The sequence below is a fragment of the Macaca fascicularis genome, chromosome 8 (genome assembly GCF_037993035.2).
Source record: "Macaca fascicularis isolate 582-1 chromosome 8, T2T-MFA8v1.1".
Lineage (NCBI taxonomy): Eukaryota > Metazoa > Chordata > Mammalia > Primates > Cercopithecidae > Macaca > Macaca fascicularis.
Genome location: NC_088382.1, coordinates 141,551,627 through 141,572,161, shown reverse-complemented (window position 1 = coordinate 141,572,161; position 20,535 = coordinate 141,551,627). Strand labels below are relative to the sequence as shown.

General features: G+C 36.2%; 1 protein-coding gene and 1 long non-coding RNA gene across 12 annotated transcripts in view; one reads left to right on the top strand and one right to left on the bottom strand.

The window, feature by feature from the left end:
• The window catches only part of EFR3A (EFR3 homolog A), a 102,543-nt gene that overhangs the window by 75,708 nt on the left and 6,300 nt on the right, over positions 1–20,535 (bottom strand). For 3 of the 11 annotated variants that reach the window (XM_065519636.2, XM_073999466.1, XM_073999464.1), the window contains exon 1: positions 14,076–14,141. The exons of 7 other annotated variants lie outside the window; for them this stretch is intronic. The gene's annotated coding sequence lies outside the window, so the exon portion shown is untranslated. Of the gene's footprint in view, positions 1–14,075; positions 14,142–20,535 lie in introns of those variants that run through there. One more of the 11 variants, XM_065519637.2, reaches the window with a different exon arrangement.
• On the top strand, positions 1,362–20,205 carry LOC123575271 (uncharacterized). The gene is made up of 2 exons (XR_006700524.2): positions 1,362–1,594; positions 20,086–20,205. It is a non-coding gene; the product is annotated as an uncharacterized lncRNA (long non-coding RNA).

Sequence of the window (20,535 nt, the reverse complement as noted above, 5' to 3'; positions counted from 1 at the left end):
CTAAATATGTATGTGTACTGCATATTATCTTACCGGAAAAAAATTAAATATTACTCAGCAGAGCTACCCAAAGACAAGAGCAACACACACACACACACACACACACACACACACACACACACACACACGTATTATATATAATTCTGTATTTATACATATATACACACACACATATTATATATAAAGCCTGTAATATAGGTGTTATTTTAGCACACTATGCTACAAATGACAACTACAAGGACTTAAAAAGGTGACTACATACTTTAAAAGAAAAAGGTTTAAAACTTAAGTTTTGAAACAAAATTTGGCCATTTTAGGACAAAGGCTCTCCCATGTCAAATAGACTGCACGGCCATAAGCACCACAGAGGTTCAAAGGAGAGAAAACAACTTCTGGCTAAAGTGAAAAGAAGTTTTACCCAGGACATGGAACTTGAACTGGATACTGAGGACTCCCCTGAAGAACGAGTAAGACTGAACTAAAAGGAATAAACTAGAGACAGTGAAGGACAACTGTAATCAAATGGAACAACACAAGCAACACTAGGCAGGATGGCACATGGGAAAAACAAAATGCATATTCTAGTATCCCAGAGCTTTGAAAGAAAAGTGGGAAAACATGAAAAGAGTTTGGTGACTAATTAGATATGGAGTCAAAAGAAAAGGAACAAAATAATCTTATCTTCAGAAAAGTGTTCCTTTTAAAAGGATTTTAATCCATTAGAGGAGTATTTTATTACACGATTCTTTCCACATATAATCGTAAACCTTCTCTCCTTTCATTCTCAATTTCACTACTTGATTTTAATTCCTAGGCACATAAACCTTATGGAAAAAGAGGACAACAAAGCAATAAATGGAATTAAAGCTCCAATTCTGTTTTAAAAGATGGTCTTCTCCTTACATTGCAATAACTTTGCTCTATAATAGGCATAACACAGACAAAACTCTTGTACACTTCTCCAAACAATTCTGGGAAACTGTAGAAAAAAATAAAACAGCACCTTTTTTTCCTGAGGCAACTAACTGGTTTATACACTGTATCTGATTTTTTCCCACTATTACAATTTTTAAGGTAAAAAGTTTTAATTTTAGACATTATCCTACTTATTAGTAGTCAAGTTACAGACTTACATTTAGATTTAACTTTACTATATTTTATCATATTTATTGGAAAAAAATATTACTCAGCAGAGTTACGCAAAGACTAGAGCAATAAAATACAGAGTAATCCCGGCTTTTGGAAAATATTATTCTGAGAGATTTCATTGGAAAAGCTTCTAGAACCATCATTTGAAAAAAAAAAACAACACAAATATTAAAGTCAGATAATATAATTCCCTTTTCATTTCATCTGATCCTGGCTTAGTTTGCAAAATAGGAAACAACCCAATGGATGAAAGAGAAACCAGAGCTGCAACCAGGAGAGAACAGTACTCATACCTCTACCCCACCACTGTACAACACTGCATGGTTCATCCCTATTTTCAAGACCATATCCCTGGACCCTGCATGTCACAGACCATCTTCAATGCGCTCAGCTGGCAGAGTCTTGGCAAGGAGACTATACCGCCTCAGTGTCCCAATCTACAGAGGTAAGTAATCAGATGATGCAAAAATAAAAACTGAAACAGTATGTGATTCCCTTTTGTAATACATAAAAGATTAACTAATGTCTTCTACAATGTCAGTAGTACTCTTAGAATTAAAAACAGAACATTTTCATTGTTGTAATTTTTTTTAAAAAAGATGTAAGCAGTGACTTTCTTCTTTAATGCAAACCATGGTACTATTACATTGAAATTTACTTTGCATAATTAATATGTTTCTGAGGACGGTAGTAATTACGTAGCGGTCTAAGATAAACGTTAGGGATCATGATTAAGAGGGAGAAAAACAGAGGAAAGGCATAAGGCAAATCAGACTATTCACAATTTATAATAGAACTGAGAGTGAATTTACAATAGTACTAAGCACTAACATGTTCTAAGAGTCCTACTAAAATGCAGTCTAACAAAAGCACTTGTTGGCAAAAATAAAGTGTTTCCCTATATTTGTAAGGAAAACAGTTGGCAAAGTCATTATGGAGACAGTTTCCATTTCTAGAGTGCATTTCAACCAATCAATCAATATCTTTGGAGCTTTCTATAGGAAATTACTTCCATGTCTCAGAGAAAATCTTGGTAAATACACAAAGTAACAAAGCTAGCCATGTATAGTAGTATTTTACCTTAAAAACGGAGATCTGTGTTTCTGGTAACAGCTTCCTTTAATACTAAGAGCACAAAAGAAACTGAACTTACAGCTTCCCTTTTATTAGCCTATTTATAAGCTAAATATTTCCTGTAAAGGACTTTTAACAACCTGAACAAATATTCATGAAACACCAAGGAGCACTGTTAAATTGTCTTTTTGAAAACTGCTTTTGTTATATCAATGCTTGAACATAAGCTAATGACCCCGGAACTGTCACTCATTTCTAAACCACTTTATAAAAGAACAAATTATTTTGAGACAACTAAAACTTTCTGTAATTCAAAAATACTATTAAGGTAAATTAAAAATTCCCCTCCCATCATGGCCCTCATGCACACGCACGTTCATTCGGCAGCCACTGCTCTAGAGAACCACTTCCCTTGTAAAACGATGTAGAGAATTCAGCATATGACTTTTTTTTCTTGTGTACCTCAGGTGTTTGGGAAACTGTCTTTATCTAAGTCATGCAATAGGTAAGTTATAATATAGACTGCACCTCATAATATCATCTTATATATTATAATAACTGAATCATAAACAGCACTATAAAGAACCAGGAGACCAAATGAGTGAGAAAAAAGACTTCACAGGAGATGCTGATGTGATAAAGACCTATCACTGGCAACAGGGAGCTGGTATTTGTGACTAAGACCACTAGAATTTCCCTATTATTTTCAAATGCTGCCACCAGACCTCATTGGGGAGGAGATTTTTTAAGTAATTTGTATAAATGAATACTTGGCAGACTCACTTCAGAAATAAATCAGGACTAAATGGTCTTTAAAATCCTAAGCCAAGTATTTCAAGTTCAGTAAAGGAAAAGTGAAATTATCATGATCAAATTTTCCACGTTTTTCTAAAACATGACCAGACCTTTGAAATTTTCTCTTTTCTTGAGATTGTGCTAATATGTTTCTCTGTATTTCATTCCATTGTGTTCTTAAAATTATCAGTCCTTGGGATTTATTTTACATGCAATGACTAGAGAACAGGTTACACCTTTGGATAAACTATTCTATTCACCTGTTCCTGTCTTCCCTAGAGAAGACTTCTGCTGTAAGAGAGGAAAAGTGACTTATTTTACTCATGAGTCTGGAAAAAGGAACCTAGTAGGCTCTAAAACGTAAGCATCAAATCTATATCTGCACCATCTGCACAATATACAGATAAGATACATGGACTTTAAAGAATGCTCCAGTAATGAGGAAACATCAGAAAAAGAAATTAGGAACATTTTAAAATGCAAGTAAAAAGGAAAACATGATTTTATAATAAAGTTACCATGTACATCTTTCCCCTCTGTGAAAGAAAATTGCAACCTTGGAAATGTGAAGTCCTCTCTAATATATTAGACTAAAATATTAATCATTTTATAAGTTGCAATTAATTATAGTCAAAATGCTATAATAAAAAGTGAAAACACCATTTGACTCCCACACTTAAAATACATAGAAAGTTTAAACTGATTATCATAAAAACTAGCTGGACATGGTGGCACACACTCATAGGCTCAGTTACTCGGGAGGCTAAGGAAGGATGCACCTGAGCCCAGGGGATTGAGGATGCAGTGAGCTATGATCATGCCACTGCACTCCAACCTGAGCAACAGAGCAAGATCCTGTCTCAAAAAAAAAACCCTCCAAAATTTTTTTTTAAAAAAAACAACTTACAGGTGTGTTTCTTGAGCTATAAGTAAATTTTGGCAGTCAGTAGACATATATCTTAAAATGTAATTTTTAGTATCTGGCACCACACATTTTACATCACTGTGCCACAATAAAGCTTTGACTACACAAAATAATAAGATACAAATTTTTTTTTATTTCTTCAATTTCATCATTTTTGATGTGGTTCTTGTGTTTAAAATGTGCTACTTTTACACCCCCCCCAAAAAATACTTCAGTCTGTTAATTTTAACTATATAGTACATCATAGACATTTACAAAGAAATTTGAAATCACAGATAATACAAACGGTTTTTTTAAAGTCACCATAATACATTCTGAAACTGTGACTAATATACTGCATTTCTTGATCAATGAATTAGCCTTTGAGACAGCAATTCACATTAATATTTGAAGTATATTGTTTATAATTTTTATAACATGAAGCTAATAGTATACATTTTTTTCTAGTCTTACAACACAAGAAAGCTAATAATCAACTATAACCCTATAATAGATTTTAACTATTTTATTCATTGACTACTCTGGTTTTAGTCTTGACAGTGTGATTACTGACCTTGCTGCATTTATTTTAAAACTCTCTCTCTCTCTATATATATATATATACACAATAAAATAAAATTAAAATAAAATAATCTAGCCACAATGAATACCAACATCAGCCTGGCATATTCATTACTGTATATACTACTGTTCTGTTTTAGGCCTTAGCAAAATTTGGGACGAGGATAATTATTTTAACAACTGTGAAGGAAAACACAGGATCAAGGACAAAGTACAGGAAGGCGATCTTTCTACTAAAACCCAATTTAAGGCAACTTTACCTAAAAGCACTCACTATACTTAATATAGCATAAAGACTTATCTTTTAAAAATTATAATCAGGTGTTCAGGGAGAGAAGACCTTATTAAAAAAAAAATTACTTCCCTCTGCCACAGGAAACATATTACTTATTAAGAGCTTCCTCATTCAGATTTTTGCAGAAGCCAATATATTTGTATCATTTTTATACTTCTGTGTTTTCATATTTAATGTCCTCAAATCAAATCAAGATATTTCTTCATAATAATTTTTATATAGTTCTCTGGATGCTCTTCATCACATATTATTGATTGGAAATGGAGTGCAATGCATTACCTGCCTGCAAGAGCTAAATTTACTGATAATTGAAGGACGCTTGCCCCACTTCATAGATTCTGCAAAAATGAACTGCTGTTGAATTTGACTAACTGCACAGATTGTGGTGTATTTGAAGGCTACTAAGTACAATTTATAATGCATAACAAAAATCTTCATTATTTTAGTTACAAAATGCTTAGCACAGGACATATCACATAATAAATGTTAAAGTATCAGGTATTACTCAGATGTTTAAAGGACATCATGTGAAAAAGGGACTAGTCTGTGATATCCTCAAAGGACAGAACCTGGATGTAAGTATATTCCTGAGACTCAAACCAGAGGTCAGACTAAGGAATCTCTCTAAGGTTTATTCTCTCAAGCACATGACATTCCAACTCAAATGCAAACAAACATTAACTAATTTTTGTTGAAAGTAGTATATAAGGTACTGTGGAAGATAAAGAAAAAAACTGTAACGCAAAATATTATTTAACAAGAACGTACATGCTTGAAAGAGTAGAAGGATCCACCTATAAACAATACAAATAAGATATAAGACAAATAAGAAAAATCGAAGTCTAGAAAAGCTTCTTAGAGGATGTAAAAGATGAGCTCAGCCAAGCATGAACACGAAATGAGTAGAACAGATTATTTCTTAGAGACCAGAAGATGAAAAGACTTTTCTGAGTTGGACTGATTAGGACAAATTTCTCCTTTCAAGAAACCTGAGCTTTGAGTTAGCCTTTGAAGAAAGGAAGAAAACAAACAGAGGGAACAGGGTATTCTAGAAAGGCTGAGGGAAACAGGATGTTCTGCTGTAATAAAATGACTAGCCCAGCTGAACTGCAGATTTAGCTCTGGAGCCTAGAGAAGAAGAAACAGAAAGATAAATTAGCAGTAGCTGTACAAGCATATATGATAACATATACTTCTCTCTCCTCAAAACTTTAGACAACCTTGTACATATATGGATGTTAAGCTTGGACTTTGTAGGCACTGTAAACAACTCAAAATGTTAGAGTAGGGCAGTAGCATGATGAAAACACTGTAATTATGTGATTAGTCTTTTCACGTGTCAAAGGATAAAAAATTACTTTGTGAAAAAATTAAAGATAATTATATCAATAACTATGAAGAAAAATGCAGAGTCAAGGACAAAGTACAGTAAGGAGATCTTTCTTTTTTTTTTTTTTTTTTTTTTTGAGACGGAGTCTGGCTCTGTCGCCCGGGCTAGAGTGCAGTGGCCGGATCTCAGCTCACTGCAAGCTCCGCCCCCCGGGTTTACGCCATTCTCCTGCCTCAGCCTCCCGAGTAGCTAGGACTACAGGCGCCCGCCGCCTCGCCCGGCTAGTTTTTTGTATTTTTTAGTAGAGACGGGGTTTCACCGTGTTCGCCAGGATGGTCTCGATCTCCTGACCTAGTGATCCGCCCGTCTCGGCCTCCCAAAGTGCTGGGATTACAGGCTTGAGCCACCGCGCCCGGCCAAGGAGATCTTTCTATTAAAAATCTCTTTTAAGACAACTTTACCTAAAAGGATTTACTATACTTAATACAGCATAAAGAGTAAACTTTATAAAATATAACCAGCTTTTCAGATTTCTATTGAAATTGCCTTCATCTGTTTAATTAGATATTTATTAATGTCATTTCTGAGTATATAAAAATACTGAAGGGGGTATGCAGAAATAATTCCTTTGGCATAAAATGCTAATAATCATACTTTGGTAATAAATGATCTCTACACTGGTCCTTAGTGTTCATGAGAAACAATCTAATAAGCATTCATTTTATGACCTAAGAAGTATCTGTACAGCAGGTCTTAGCAAGATACAGCAATTACATTAAGTCCCTGATACTTAGTTTAGCACAAGCTAAATGTCAAAAATGCCAATCACAGTGCTGCGGGTTTTTAAATTTTAATTGCTTAAAAAAAGAGGAAACTAAATCTACTAATGCCAATTTCAAATTGCTTCATTCATCTTCACTTAGTTCTGTTACCACTTCTTTGTAAGCCAAAGGACACTGCTTCCTACTGAAAGCTGAAGAGATGTTTTGGCAAGAAGCAGTTCTTCTCAGTGCGCACTGGCAAATGAGGTTAAGCAGGAGATTGTGACTCAGCTAATGCTGGTTCCCAACTTTTCTCATTTTAATATTTTGATATGTTCCTTCCGAATTAACTTGCCATTCAGGTGACAAGAAAGCCTCCTGAAGTTCTTGGTAAATAAAACACTTTATACTAAAACGAGATGAATGTTTAAAGTTCAAACCTAGACTCAGAATAACAACGTTTTATTCTTCCTAAGAAGCATCTGCATGTGGCATTTCCAATTTGTCAAAAAAAAAAAAAAAAAGAAAAAGAAAAAGAAAAAGAAACAACCCTGACATTTTCCCAGATGCCTTTTAAAAGGCCATGAAGTTTATAGAGCAAAATGAACACGTTAGAAAAAAATGAGAACAAAACATTTTATTATATGTCACACAAATATTGAGAATGGAAAAGGTAATTAATATCCACAATTAGACAATTTAAAAGATAGTTCCTTCAGTGCATACCCACGAAAACTCAAATCACTTATTTTAAAAAGTATACATGATCAATAGCTTATTTTCGCTTTATACACACACGCCAACATATTTTAAACAGTAAAGTCACGTAATACTTTGTCAAAATAACGATCTCCCCAATTTATTTATGTTTCATTGACAGGCCGGTCTTGGAGGTGAACCTATGCAAAATCTCTACCTTTTCAGCCTTACTTCCCAATAAAGCATAACATTTTTCACAGCCAGCAAAAGCTGTGAATACGCTTTCAAATCAAGTCTCAAACATTTTTATTCCAATGCATTTGCTCATACCATTCATTCTGTGGAGAATATTGTTGTCTCAACAGAAAGTGGTATTAGTAATAAGTATTCAGTAGTAAGTCAATATGCATTCCAATTACAAAAAAGTTCCTGGAGATAAAATCTGTTATAAGTCATAAAATAGGAAGTTCAATAATTTTAAATACAACTTATGATACTGAGTTGGTAAAGAAAACAAGAAACCAAAAACAACCTAAGAATTTCCAACAAACTGTTGGAACAGAAGGACAAAGAGTGAAAACATGAAGCATGATTATGTACCTGGAAAACCAAGCCAACAGGCTAACATACAGGAAAGTGGGAGAGTTCTCAGTTGTCACACTCAAGTACATTGATGTGTGGGAACAAGGCTGTCCATTTACTAGTCAGAACAACTGGAGAATTTAAGAGAGAAATTAAGAGTAAATGTGATTTTAAGAAGCAATGGACAAGTGTTGTGGGTTGAATTATGTTCCCCCAAAAATATGTTTAAGTCCTAACCCGAGTAAAGGCTGAATTTACCTTATTAAAAATGCTTGAGACAGGAAGTGTTTCAGAATTTTCATTCATTTTTTTATTTAAGGGTACTTGCAAAATACATACTAGTTGAGCAACCCTAATCAAAAAATCTGACATTCAAATTGCTCCAAAGTGCATTTCTTTTGAGAGCTCAAAAAGGAGCTGAAAAGTTTCAAATTTGGGGGCATTTTAGATTTTCAGGTTAGGAATACTCAACCTATACCTGCCATTGTGACTTTATTTGGATATGGGGTCTTTGCAGATATAATCAAGATGAGGTCATACTAGATTAGGGTTAAGCCCTAAATCCAGTGACTGGTATCCTTATATAAGAAAAAGAAAGATATGGATACACACCAGAAGGCTGCATGAAGACAGCGGAAGAGACGGGAATTATTTTGCACAAGCCAATGAATTCCAAGGACTACAGTAAATACCAGAAACTGGAAAAGGCAAAAAAGTACTCTTCCCCAGAGCTTTCACAAGCGTGATCCTGCCCGAATCTTGATTTTGGATTTCTGGACTCCAGAACTGTGAGAGAAAAATATTCTGTTATCTTAAGCCACCCAGTTTGTGCTACCTTGTTATGGTAGCCCTAGAAAACTAATACACGTAAGATTTCACACAACATGTATACCAGTAAATTCTATATTTAGCATATATGTACCATTCCTGAAACCAGTTTAAATGCCAAAATGACTTTAAGTCAGCCTCCAGAGAATTCAACTCCTTCCTTGATACTTCAGTCACTCAAACTCAAACATTCCTCCCTTCTCAATAGTAACATACAAAGTAACTAAGACAAGGAAATAAGGAATTTTTGTTCAATTACACCAATTTTTTTCAAGTGCTACATATACTTCACTTAAGTTTAGGTAAATGAATGTCTGGTCTCAGTAAAAGAAAAAAGATTATACCATTAATTTACATCAAAGTTTAATAAATAAGCACAATTTAAAAAATGAAAATGTTGGAAGTAAAAGTCTGTTTCATTTTCACGTCTGATATATATCTATTATGGATTACATTGTGTCCCTTCAAAATTCATATGTGAAAGTCATAATTTCCAGTGCCTCAGAAAGTGACCATATCTAGAGAGGGGGGGGGTCTTTGTAGTAGCAATCAAGTTAGGATAAGGCCATTGGGGTAGGTCCTAATCCAGTACGACAAGTATTCTTATAAAAAGGAGAAATTTAGAGACAGACGCACCTAGAGTCAGAACTCCAGGTAGATGGCTATCTAAAAGTCAGGAAGATGCCTGGAACAGATCCTTCCTTCACAGCCCTCACAAAGAATCCACCCTGCCAACACCTTGATTTCAGAGGTCTGCCCTCCAGAACAGTGAGACAATAAATATCTGTTGTATAAATCATCCAGTTAGTTGCACTTTGTTACAGCATTTCAGCAAACTTATACACCAAATTCTAATCCAAGTGTTTTTCAAAGGCACAAAATCTGGCTTCATGGATATTGTGCAAATACAGTGGGAAACCAGAAGACTTAACCAAATGGCAACAAGATCCAATCTACTCCAGGAATTCCCTGCTCCTATCTATCCCTCATCTACCAGTCTGATTCTTTCAAAATGTATTTAGCAAATATTTGAGCCTCCACTAAATTCTAGGTTTGGTCTTATTTAATCCTCAGAATGACCCTATGAGGTAGGTATTGATATTTAGACTTTACGAATAGAGAATCAGAAAGACAATAACATCCCCAAGACCATACAATGAGAAGCATGGAGCACAGACCTCTTTAAGGGCCTCTAAGCCTGTACTCTCAACACTTTATACACTATACTGCCTTTCTGAGAAAGTTCTTTTCAAAAAAAATCTGAACTGTCTACTTTGGAGACTAAAGCAACGTAGTCAAAACATTGTGCAGCTGCCAAAAAATTATACAATTACTGCCACTGTTCTCCAGAGGTACAAAACTTAAATCAGATGGTAGAGAATGAGGAAGTGACACCCTGCTTGAGAATTTGTCATATTACAAAACTTCCCACTTCTAGAAGTTATCTTCTTTTCCTATCATAGGTTACTCTGAGCTAAAAAATGTCCCTAAGAATACAAGAACATGTGAGAAAGAAAAAAGAAGCTTTTATGCCGTTAGAGGGTCCACATAAGAAGTTCCTGGTAAACTCCCCGCATACCAAGACCACAAGCAAGAGCTACAGGGAGGACTCTGCTGTCCTTGCTACAGGCACACCTTAGGAAAAAGGGGAGAGAACGTTTTTTGTTTACAAACTCAACAGTCAAATGGCCATGGCTGTTTAGGGTCTAGAATGTCTTAAAGCTTTTCCACCCACAGTGCACTGTGCACTGAAGTTTCAGCTTACAATAACAAAGCACTCCGGTACAAGTATCACAAAACTGACAAGGAAAATAATGGAAATATTTTTACATAACCTTTTACAAAATTCTAGCAGTAAATCCATCCCCAAGCAAAATCCGGTTTTAAAGCTAAGGCCAATTTTTATTTTGTAAAACTACAGTGAGAATCCTCTGTTGTACTGTAACTTCAGCATGCAGAAAAGTCCATTTACACTTTCCTGCACAGATTAAAATGCTTCTCACTACAGTAATCTGATACTGGAAGCTTTCAGGTTTTTAAACTGAAATATCATATATATATATAATCCAGAAATAATTCCTTACAATTAAAAGGTTAAAAAGGACGGGGATTTCAGAGACTTTCGTTTTCACAAGTCTCCTAATACTTAGAAAAGTGTGAGTCCTAATGAACCAAAATCTAGGGAGAAGAAAAGGTGGAGCATCTGAAAATTCGCATTTGTTAAAAGTAACCGTCTAGGTGATTTCCCAGGGATTTTGTTTAACGTAAAAATCAAGTATCTCCATATCCTTAAAACAGGTAATTTTGTTTTTCTTTTTTTTTTTTTGAGACGGAGTCTTGCTCTGTTGCCCAGGCTGGAGGGCGATCTCCGCTCACTGCAAGCTCTGCCTCCCGGGTTCAGGCCATTCTCCTGCCTCAGCCTTCCAAGTAGCTGGGACTATAGGCGCCTGCCACCACGCCCAGCTAATTTTTTGTATTTTTAGTAGAGACGGGGTTTCACTGTTTAGCCAGGATGGTCTCTATTTCCTGACCTCATGATCTGCCTGCCTTGACCTCCCAAAGTGCTGGGATTACAGGCGTGAGCCACCGCGCCCAGCAAAACAGGTACATTTTATGATATGCAAATTATATATCAATAAAGCTTTTTAAAAAAATCACTCATTTCCTTCTGTATACTTGCTGTGACCTTAATATGCATTAGTAATACTAAGGTCACAGTTTAAAATTCTACTAGCCTGTTGTCCAAAATGAAAAGCTGAATATAGAGGGAAAAAAAGATAGATTTGGGGCTCTCCGCAGATTTTTAGCTAAGCTTTTAGAAAAAAGAATCACTGACAAAGGACAGTGTCTGCTTAAACAAAGTAAGACACCACTGTTTAGAAAAACCCCTAAATCAAAAAATATTAGTTTGCTACCATTATGAGCATAAAGAATCTATCACAGGCCATGACTAGGATCTTTCTTAGCTAACCAAGTTGGTTTGAGTTACTTTAATTAAAAGTCCTCTAAATAATTCACAAATAGGATATGAGTTATCTCAGGCAAAATTTAAAACAGCTCTAAAACCCTAACTACATAAATTTTTTTAAAAAAATTATTTCCTCATTAGTCACAGAGCAACAAAAGTGTTAAATCTGTAGGAGTGTTTGTAACTTCCAAAATTATTTTTAGAGGAAATACATTTAATATACCAACAGCATTGATTCTTCTTATAGATTCCATAACACCCACAGCATCTATGCCATATGTTAGAGATTTTCATTTGAACTGAGATGATTACATTTTCTGATTAAACAGTAACTGAAAAGATAAGTAGCAGTCTAATTACGTATCTAAATAAAATATATATTTTAAGTGATTTCTCTATCCAACATTTGAAGATAGCAACACATAACACAGGATTTGCTGAGCAGGACTAGTTAAGTAAAATATTCAATTAAAAAATTATTCTACTAATGTAAACATTCAAAGTTCAATGCCTGATATATTCTCTCCAATCTTCCAACTAAAACCAAGAAACCCTAAACATTTTATACTCACTCTATACATTAAATTATAATAACACAAAGTCAAAAGCCTAAGACTTCTTTAAATTTTAACCTATTCTTTTTTTTTTTTTGAGACAGAGTCTCACTCTGTCACCCAGGCTGTAGTGCAATGGTGTGATTTCGGCTCACTGCAACCTCCACCTTCTGGGTTCATGTGATTCTCCTGCTTCAGCCTCCTGAGTAGCTGGAATTACAGGCACGCGCCACCACACCCAGTTAATTTTTGTATTTTTAGTAGAGACTGGGTTTCACCATGTTGGTCAGGCTTGTCTCAACTTCTTGACCTTGTGATCTGCCCCCCTTTGCCTTCCAAAGTGCTGGGATTACAGGAGTGAGCCACTGCACCAGGCTCCTATTCTTTTAATTTATCACAAACACACAGTGTGGTCACAACACAAACAAGGTATTTTTATGTTAATCACATGCCTCTAAGAAGAAAATCAAATCTTTTCTAATCAATATTCTTAAATGGCTCATAAAGCAAAATCTGATGCTACCCTAAGAATTCAATGTATTATCAACCGACAAAATTACCTCAAGTTCAAACATAAGGGTTACTACTACTGATGCATTGGAAAAAAAACCAAACCAACCAGTTTTTCTGTAGCATTATACACAAAGAACCTGGAAATCTGTATATATTTGTAGAATTCATTTTATTACTGAAACTATAAAAATAAACTTAATTTACTCTTACAAATTAAAAGAATCAATAGAAAACTATCTCACCTCTATGCAAATACTTAAAAGTGTTTAGCAGGGTTGAATTACTGTGCAATTTTAGATGAAAAAATTAAGAATGGTTGAAACAACTGCCAATTTTGGCAAAAGCAAAGCATCCAAACCACACTATTATACTCAATCCTCTCTAATCTTCTCTGAACCACTGTACAAAATACTTTTAAAATTGTTCATCCCTTAATCAGCAGGTTGCTGTACTCTATCAGGACAAGCTGAACAATATTTCTATGTTGCTGAGAAAAGAGAATAGAGCCTGTTTACTGTGTCAGACCAAGTAGATACCCAGAAATCAATGGATGGGGAGGAAAGGAGAACAGTATTCGCTGTATAAGGGGAAAGAAATCTTACTGAAAACTCCAAGAGCTGAGTGATACTCTCAGGTGACAGCTCAAGTCTCTAATGTCCCTCAGTTCCTTGTGTGAATAAAGCAGTTTCCCAGCAACTCTGCATAAGCATTATATCTGCTGCCTGCAAATCATTCAGTTGTTTCACAAATATACATTATTATGATTCTCAAGATGGCAAGGGGTTGATAAATTACTAACAGTTTACTTCTATATTATTTATTTTAGCTTACATATGTGGAGCCACCCTAATTTCTACTTGCAAACTGCACAATTTACAGTTTACATCCTCTCACCCAATTATAATTTGACAATCACCTCCCCCAGCTAGGAAGCTGTGAAAAGATAGTTAAGGCCAGACGTATAGGACAGAACTGCCATGGATGAGACACAACAATTGTTCTTAAGTCCTAAAGCTTAAAAAAAATTGTTTCATAAATTACCTTTATTGTCATCGTAGCAGATCAAACTGTAAGAGACTGTCCAGTGTTTCTGTTTCTTGCTACATTGGAATATTCAAATGCTACTAAAAATAAGTGTGAGTCATTTGAGTCTTGCATAACTCTCATCCTGCAAACATTTGATGCAATGGTATTTGTTTAAAAAATGACCCACCTGCTCCCTCTTGGGTTCCTGTGCCTCACTCCATCTTGAAATAAGCATGCTCCTTAAGAGTTTGCCCTCAGCTTCTTTGGCCTCTATACAACTTATCCTTTTGTAATTTTATGCAGTATTATTCCTACTAACATAACCTGAATGTCTTTAAGGCACTATACTCATCATATCCTAAAATGGACTCATCTTCCATCTCAATTTCCCCAAACTGCTCCGCCTCCAAAAAGTCCCTGTAGCAAACCAGAACCATTCACCCATATGATAAAGCCAGAAACCTGAGTAAATCCTTACTCCCCTTTCTCCCTCAATCCTTTGATCCAAGTAATCCTATCAACTGTATTTCCTCAAAAGTGTAAACATTTGTTCACTGCAGTCCTTCCTACAACCACCATCCAAGTCCAAACCCTACCAATTAGACTACTGTATTTTAATAACCTCTAACTGCTCTCCCTCCAGCCTCACTTACATGTTTACATAGCAACCTGTGTTTCTTTTTTTAGTAACATCTATTACATTTCTTTGATTCACTCTATAAACATACATTGAATGTGTGCCATGGTCCAGACACTATACCAAAACTACAAACACAGCAGTAAAGGAAAGAAACCACAGGCCCTCTAAAGCTCTCTGTCTCATCAGTGTAACTACGTGCTGCGCACCTTTCTTCCCCATCAGACCAAGCTCCATGAGGGCAGGGATGACGTCCTTGTTAGTGTCCATATGTCCTGTATGAGGATACCACTGTATCCTCAGTGTCCAGCATAATAAATGACACACAGTATTCAATAAACATGTGAATAAAAGACAAAATTACCACGCGCATGTGTGCACACATACACAGCCTTAAATTCTTCACCTTCCCTAGCACTACGTCTCATTACACTGCTTAACGGTTATTTCCACCTGCATAACTCATCTCAAACATTTTCCCCAAACCAGCATTTCTCCTTTGACCACTGTATCTGTAGCATACTTTAAGGTACCCGGGTTTAGAAAGCTGTCCTCCACTCATCTTCCCCTTCCTCTCTTCTTCCAATCAGAGGTGCAGTCTCTCCCCTGGGCCCCCAATGGCACCATTCTAATTGTGCTTCCCATTCTCTGTGTTACAGCAATTTATACCCTTTTATAAATAAGGTAAACTTGTTGAAGCTAGGGACGGCTTCATTCACTTCTATATTCTCCAGCCAGCATTGCCTTACAAATGTAGGCCCAAAAATATTTGCTAAGAGAAATCCAATAGGAAAACAAGAAAAACTGAAGGAACATTTGTGAATCTAGGAACATATTGACAGTACCTATGACTGAAATGACTGCAAGAAGAGACTATAAAATCTCCAATCTTGGAGAGCATGAGAGCAAAACAGGTGAGGCACTATCAGCTAAATAGCTTTTATTTTTGCCTCTAGGTTCCTGAGCTACTGATTATAAAACAGCTTAAATTCTTGTCAGAGGGCATATTCTAATGTCTACTACTATAAACCTCAAACTTTTTAAAAGTAGCCAACATTATTTCCCTACTGAAACCAAATGCAGAATGTCACAAATAAAAGAGATAAAAATAAAGCTGCTTAACTATTCACAACAGCAAAGACATGGAATCAACCTAAATACCTATCAATGACAGACTGGGTAAAGAAAATATGGTGTATATATACCATGGAATACTATGCAGCCACAATAAAGAAGAAGATCATATCTTTTGTGGAAGCAGATGGAGCTGGAGGCTATTATCATTAGCAAACTAACACAGGAACAGAAAACCAAACACCACGTTCTTATTTATAAGTGGGAGCCAAATGATGAGAACTCATGGACCCAAAGAAGGGAACAATGGACACTGGGGCCTACTTGAGGGTAGCGAGTGGGAAAAGGGAGAGGAGCAGAAAAAATAACTACTGGGTGCTAGGCTTAGTACCTGGGTGCAATAATATTACCACAATATAATAATATTACAACAATCCCCTGTGACATGAGTTTACCTATTAACTAACCTGTAAATGTGCCCATGAACCTAAAATAAAAGTTAAAAAAAAAAAAAATAGAGCTGCTCCAGCTGAAGCTGGTCAGATAGAGAGGGCCACCTGCACAGTCTTGTCGGGATCCTTCCCATACAACAGCCCTTATTATGATTTGTGGAAGAAATCTTGAAAATCTGGCTCTAAAGGCAGTTCAAGCTTCCCTTGGGCCACCCTCACTGACTGTATGCATCAATGTGGGTCAAGAGCAACATGGAATCCTCAGGAACCAACAATGAGGATGCTGTGCCAGGGGAAGGAGCTTCTGTATAGGTATTAGAGATGGAACTGTCCTGAGGCAGATACCCCCATTATTGGAAGACCAAACAAAGAAGCAAGATGGAACTAAGGGAAAAGGGGTCATGACAAGTCACTTAAGTCTGCTTCCAATTTGAGTTGTGAAATGAAAAGTAATCGGACCTCTGAAATCCACATACTCCAGCCCAGCTAAGAAAACAGGAGAAGCCATAGGGACTTAGAGCCAGAATCTTAGGTGTTATATACATTTGCCCAGAGTGTCCTCCCCGCTATAGATGCCCTTCCAGAGCCAGCTGCAGCAGATGGTGGGATGATAATGCAAGAACTGATAACCTGCTGATTCCAACAACATGTTCATAAAGCATTTCCACCTCTAAAGCATAGTTACGCAAATTCTATTGTATCTAAATATCCGTAGGAGATATAATCTTCTCCATTTAGTGGGTTAAAAAGCTAATAAAATTATTTTTAATTAATAAAACAATCTAAGTCAGATGTCATAAATGGGCCATTCCTTTAGCCTGGCACAGTACCTTCTGCAAAGTTTACGAGATTCCAGGAATTGACAATGCCAATCTTGGACACCTTACATTTCACTGGGCTCATCAGGAGTGAAATTCATTTAAAGTTAACTGTAACCACAGCAAGGGAACTTGGTAGTTAATTGCCAAGACAGCTGTTCAAAAACACGAATTAAATAGCGGGGATGTGAAGAGCACTTAGCATTATCCAGAAAACTACTGCAGCAGAAATACCCTGGAGTTCCGGTAATAACAATAAAAAGGTACAGCTGAATAACTCACCAACTAAGAATAAAAACAAAAGTAGCATTTAGGAGGACAGAATTCCTCTTAAAGACCACAAAGCAACGGCTTAATGCCTAATTTAAGAATACAGAAAACTCTTGATTCAGAAGTAAAATTAAAAAAACAAACAAACAAACAAAAACCTGACTAGTGTTTCCTTCCTCCATAAAAATTAGAATCACACTATCTAATAACACCTAAAGTCAAAGAGCAAGAAATACATATGCAAAAGGGAGAAGACGATACTCTACATGGAAAGAAGAAAAATACTAGTTCCTGTTTGCTTTAGAATATACTTGAGAGCTGCCTCATTTCAAGAGCTGAATAAACCTGGCAAATACACATGATGAGAGAATTTTGACAAGTCTGACATATTAATGATAGGAGGAATTGCCAACATTCATTTCGTGATCATACTCCCCTAGAACTGTATTCAATTCAACTCTACAACACAAGATCATTAAAAAAAAAAAAAACAAAAAAAAAACAGAAAAATAAAAACCTGTCAGTTCCCAATAAACTGAACCCCACATCATGACTCATCTCAACCTTCCAGGTTTTCATGATTTAAACCACCACTTAATAAGGCAGAAATTATTTCCTCTTCCTTTAAAAAAAAAAAAATATAAGTGATAAGAAAAAAGCCCCATTCCTATTCCTGAACAATATAATCCGCCAGTGACTGCTCAAAGTCGTTCACAGATTTTTACATGATAGCAATCAGACAGCTAATGCACTGTTTTCCTAACCCACTATGGTCAAAACCACTAGACCGGTACTCAAAGTTCTTTTCTACAGGCTAAAGAAAAACCAGTTCAATGCAGCATTTTAACATGTCATTTCAAGGTTTTGGAAAAAAACTATAAAAAGTTTTATAAAATGTTGAATTATAAAAATGTTGAAAAAATTATGTTAAGCTGTAAAAACATCTTAAGAATCTTCTTCTCTGCTTGTAGAATGCTAACTATAGAAGGAAAACACAAATTATAGGAAGAAAAAGGATAGATCCCCTAAGTGAAATTACTGTGTCAATGGTTTAAGAATTATTTGAGTATTTGATAATATATTGCTATACTGCTTTCCAAAAATGCTGTACCAATTTAAACTTCTGCCTTTTCTACTGTACTTCACTGCCTCTGCATGTTATTGTTAAGTCTTTTGGTAATCTAAGAGACCAAAAATACATTCTAACCACTTCGTAGTATTCGTAGTATTTTGCTTTCAGATCTGTACAAATGCTGTAAATAATAATTTCTTTCCTATTTGATATTAATTTTGAATCCTTCTTCATACTGTCAGCCATGGTTTCTATCATGCTTATCTCCCACCCCTTCCATGTGCCATGCAGGTTGTAGGAAGTACGTGGCTGTGAGCACACCCACCCAGGATTCAGATGAGCTGGGTGCTAGTACCACACCATTACCTAGCTGAATGACACAGTTAACCTATTGCTGGGCCTCAGAAAACATACTCCAAACTGAAGGCCTCAAAACCAAGTTTTTCTCTATCTTCTCCTGCCTTCCTGTCTCTCAGTCCTATTTTCAATAGGACTAGCTACAGAAACCAGAATCACTCTTTCCCAAGGTGGGTTACAAAAACCAGAATCCTTTTTCCCCAAACCCAGTCATAAAACTGAAAAATATTACTCTAACTTTCCCTCGGTCTTTCTGTGTAAAAACTGATCATAAAGAAATTACCTGACCTATCTTGTTTGACTGTGGGTCACAAGACCCCAAGCCAGAGAGGGTCCTGCTCCAGACTCAGAAGAAAAGAATGCATGCTCAGAGAATGCAAGAAAAATCTAGATGGGCCTTGCTGAGTTTCCCCACTCAGTCTGTTAACATTAGATCGTTCGTATTTTGGCCAATATGTCCATACTTTGTTGAACCTAAGCATAAAAATGGGCATTTTCCCCTGTATCTTTGGGTCTTCACTCTGAAGGCTCCCGTGCATACATACATTACATAAATTTGTATGCCTTTTCTCCAATTAATCTGCCTTCTAAGTCAGTTGATTTTTCAGTGAACCTTCAGAGGGCAAAAGGGAACTTTTCCCTTGGCCTCAAAATTACTTTGGTTTCACTTTCCCCTTAATGATTGGATAAAACGGCCTTTTAAGTTCAAATTCTATTCAATTTCATTTTTCCGTCTCTTAAAGTTCCTTCTCTGGTGATCCTGCAATTCTTAAACTAACTCTCTTCATAGATATCAATTTTAGAAAAGCCTTACTGAATATCCATCTATATACTATATAATACTTTAAAGATTTCAGTAGGCTAACAGAGAAGGTAAGAAAAAACAAGATAATGTTAAAAGGTTAGGGGGAAAACAGACAAAAAAGTAGAAAAAAGACATACTTATATTGGCATCATATATTTGGCAAATGATATTCTTCCACAACCTCAGTTAGGGTCCTTTTCTCAGAGAACTGCCACTGTGGTGATTCACTTCATTTTTCCATCTTAGTATGCCTTTGAATTTCTTCAAATTATATGCAAAACTTTGGGCAAGAATCTGCATTTTTCTGGGGAAGAATAATCATGGCTTTCATCAGATTCTCAAAAGGGTTCATTTAGCAAAAAAACTGAAGACTCCTTAACCTAGACAAACGACTCATGTCCTATCTTCCGGTCCACTCTTTCTTCTCTGAAGCAGTTGGGGACCATATTGGGGTTTTCTGTGCCCTCCTCTTTATTTGAGACTGTCTGGGACTCCTTTCCTTCAATGGTACCAATAAAAACCTCTCTACTCTCACTATAGGATGAAGATTCATTCACTGCAATCCATCCCACCACAACAGACACACTGCAAATGATAACTGGATCATTCCACACCAGAGTCGAGCCACGTAATGAGTAAAATGTGGTTTCATCCTAAAAATCAGTATCTTATTTGACCCATGAAAAAAGGGCCTCTGCCCTGCAAAACACAGAGGACTGTCTCTCCTTTTACAGGGGTGTGTGGGGGTGGGACAGTGCATGCGGTAGTGATAACTGAAAATCACTGCCCTAGAAAACCAGAGAATGTCTGGGCGCGGTGGCTCACGCCTGTAATCCCAGCACTTCGGGAGGCCGAGGCGTGCAGACTGCCTGAGCTCAGGAGTTCAAGACCATGCTGGGCAACATGGCGAAACCCCATCTCTACTCAAATACAAAACAATTAGCCAGGCGTGGTGGCACACACCTGTAGTCCCAGCTATTCAGGAGGCTG